At 44.1% G+C, this 3,476-nt stretch overlaps 1 pseudogene; it reads left to right on the top strand.

The window, feature by feature from the left end:
- Positions 1 to 209: 209 nt before the first annotated feature.
- On the top strand, positions 210 to 1,535 carry LOC133245198 (craniofacial development protein 2-like; annotated as a pseudogene).
- Positions 1,536 to 3,476: the final 1,941 nt, after the last annotated feature.

Genomic DNA, 3,476 nt, shown 5'->3' on the forward strand with positions numbered 1-3,476 from the left:
CGGCCCAGAGGAGATACCCAGCGTCCGAGGTCAGGGGCGACGACGAGAGGAGTTACCCCGTGTCCGAGGTCAGGGGTGGGCGGGAGGAGCAACCCCACGTCCAAGGAGCCGTGGCTGCGCGAGCGCAGGAGGGCCTAGAGGAGCTATCCCACGTTGAAGGTCAGGAAGGGTGGCGGTGAGGAGATATCCCTCGTCCAAGGTAAGGAGCAATGGCTGCGCTTTGTTGGAGCAGCTGTGAAAAGATACTCCACGCCCAACGTAAGAGAAACCCAAGTAAGATGGTAGATGTTGCAAGAGGGCATCAGAGGGCAGACACACTGAAACCATACTCACAGAAAACTAGTCTATCTAATCACACTAGAACCACAGCCTTGTCTAACTCAGTGAAACTAAGCCATGCCCGTGGGGCAACCCAAGATGGGCGGGTCATGGTGGAAAGATCTTACAGAATGTGGTCCACTGGAGAAGGGACTGGCAAACCACTTCAGTATTCTTGCCTTGAGAAGCCCATGAACAGTATGAAAAGGCAAAATGATACAATACTGAAAGAGGAACTCCCCAGGTCAGTAGGTGCCCAATATGCTACTGGAGATCAGTGGAGAAATAACTCCAGAAAGAATGAAGGGATGGAGCCAAAGCAAAAACAATACCCAGCTGTGGATGTGACTGGTGATAGAAGCAAGGTCCGATGCTGTAAAGAGCAATATTGCATAGGAACCTGGAATGTCAGGTCCATGAATCAAGGCAAATTGGAAGTGGTCAAACAAGAGATGGCAAGAGTGAATGTCGACATTCTAGGAATCAGCGAACTGAAATGGACTGGAATGGGTGAATTTAACTCAGATGACCATTATATTTACTGTGGGCAGGAATCCTTCAGAAGAAATGGAGCAGCCATCATGGTCAACAAAAGAGTCTGAAATGCAGTACTTGGATGCAATCTCAAAAACGACAGAATGATCTCTGTTCCTTTCCAAGGCAAACCATTCAATATCACAGTAATCCAAGTCTATGCCCCAACCAGTAATGCTGAAGAAGCTGAAGTTGAATGGTTCTATGAAGACCTACAAGACCTTTTAGAACTAACACCCAAAAACGATGTCCTTTTCATTATAGGGGACTGGAATGCAAAAGTAGGAAGTCAAGAAACACCTGGAGTAACAGGCAAATTTGGCCTTGGAATACGGAATGAAGCAAGGCAAAGACTAATAGAGTTGTGCCAAGAAAATGCACTGGTCATAGCAAACACCCTCTTCCAACAACACAAGAGAAGACTCTACACATGGACATCACCAGATGGTCAACACCGAAATCAGATTGATTATATTCTTTGCAGCCAAAGATGGAGAAGCTCTATACAGTCAGCAAAAACAAGACTGGGAGCTGACTGTGGCTCAGACCATGAACTCCTTATTGCCAAATTCAGACTTAAATTGAAGAAAGTAGGGAAAACCACTAGACCATTCAGGTATGACCTCAATCAAATCCCTTATGATTATACAGTGGAAGTGAGAAATAGATTTAAGGGCCTAGATCTGATAGATAGAGTGCCTGATGAACTATGGAATGAGGTTCATGACATTGTACTGGAGACAGGGATCAAGACCATCCCCATGGAAAACAAATGCAAAAAAGCGAAATGGCTGTCTGGGGAGGCCTTACAAATAGCTGTGAAAAGAAGAGAAGCAAAAAGCAAAGGAGAAAAGGAAAGATATAAACATCTGAATGCAGAGTTCCAAAGAATAGCAAGAAGAGATAAGAAAGCCTTCCTCAGTGATCCATGCAAAGAAGTAGAGGAAAACAACAGAATGGGAAAGACTAGAGATCTCTTCAAGAAAATTAGAGATACCAAGGGAACATTTCATGCAAAGATGGGCTCGATAAAGGACAGAAGTGATATGGATCTAACAGAAGCAGAAGACATTAAGAAGAGATGGCAAGAATACACAGAAGAACTGTACAAAAAAGATCTTCATGACCCAGATAATCACGATGGTGTGATCACTGACCTAGAGCCAGACATCCTGAAATGTGAAGTCAAGTGGGCCTTAGAAAGCATCACTACAAACAAAGCTAGTGGAGGTGATGGAATTCCAGTTGAGCTATTTCAAATCCTGAAAGATGATGCTGTGAAATTGCTGCACTCAATATGCTAGCAAATTTGCAAGACTCAGCAGTGGCCACAGGACTGGAAAAGGTCAGTTTTCATTCCAATCCCCAAAAAAGTCAATGCCAAAGAATGCTCAAACTACCGTACAATTGCACTCATCTCACATGCTAGTAAAGTCATGCTCAAAATTCTCCAAGCCAGGCTTCAGCAATATGTGAACCGTGAACTTCCTGATGTTCAAGCTGGTTTTAGAAAAGGCAGAGGAACCAGAGATCAAATTGCCAACATCTGCTGGATCATGGCAAAAAGCAAGAGAGTTCCAGAAAAGCATCTATTTCTGCTTTATTGACTATGCCAAAGCCTTTGACTGTGTGGATCACAATCAACTGTGGAAAATTCTGAAAGAGATGGGAATACCAGACCACCTGATCTGCCTCTTGAGAAATTTGTATGAAGGTCAGGAAGCAACTGTTAGAACTGGACATGGAACAACAGACTGGTTCCAAATAGGAAAAGAAGTACGTCAAGGCTGTATATTATCAGCCTGCTTATTTAATTTATATGTAGAGTACATCATGAGAAACGCTGGACTGGAAGAAACACAAGCTGGAATAAAGATTGCTGGGAGAAATATCAATAATGTCAGATATGCAGATAACACCACCTTTATTGCAGAAAGTGAAGAGGAACTAAAAAGCCTCCTGATGAAAGTGAAAGTGGAGAGTGATAAAGTTGGCTTAAAGCTCAACATTCAGAAAACGAAGATCATGGCATCCGGTCCCATCACTTTATGGGAAATAGATGGGGAAACAGTGGAAACAGTGTCAGACTTTATTTTTGGGGGCTCCAAAATCACTGCAGATGGTGATTGCAGCCATGAAATTAAAAGACGCTTACTCCTTGGAAGGAAAGTTATGACCAACCTAGATAGCATATTCAAAAGCAGAGACATTACTTTGCCAACAAAGGTTCGTCTAGTCAAGGCTGTGGTTTTTCCTGTGGTCATGTATGGATGTGAGAGTTGGACTGTGAAGAAAGCTCAGCGCCGAAGAATTGATGCTTTTGAACTGTGGTGTTGGAGAAGACTCTTGAGAGTCCCTTTGACTGCAAGCAGATCCAACCAGTCCATGCTGAAGGAGATCAGCCCTGGGATTTCTTTGGAAGGAATGATGCTAAAGCTGAAAGTCTAGGACTTTGGCCACCTCATGTGAAGAGTTGACTCACTGGAAAACACTCTGATGCTGGGAAGGATTGGGGGCAAGAGGAAAAGGGGACAACAGAGGATGAGATGGCTGGATGGCATCACTGACTCAATGGACGTGAGTCTGAGTGAACTCTGGGAGTTGGTGATGGATAGGGAGGCCTG

This window comes from Bos javanicus, chromosome 3, assembly GCF_032452875.1.
Source record: "Bos javanicus breed banteng chromosome 3, ARS-OSU_banteng_1.0, whole genome shotgun sequence".
Taxonomy (NCBI): domain Eukaryota; kingdom Metazoa; phylum Chordata; class Mammalia; order Artiodactyla; family Bovidae; genus Bos; species Bos javanicus.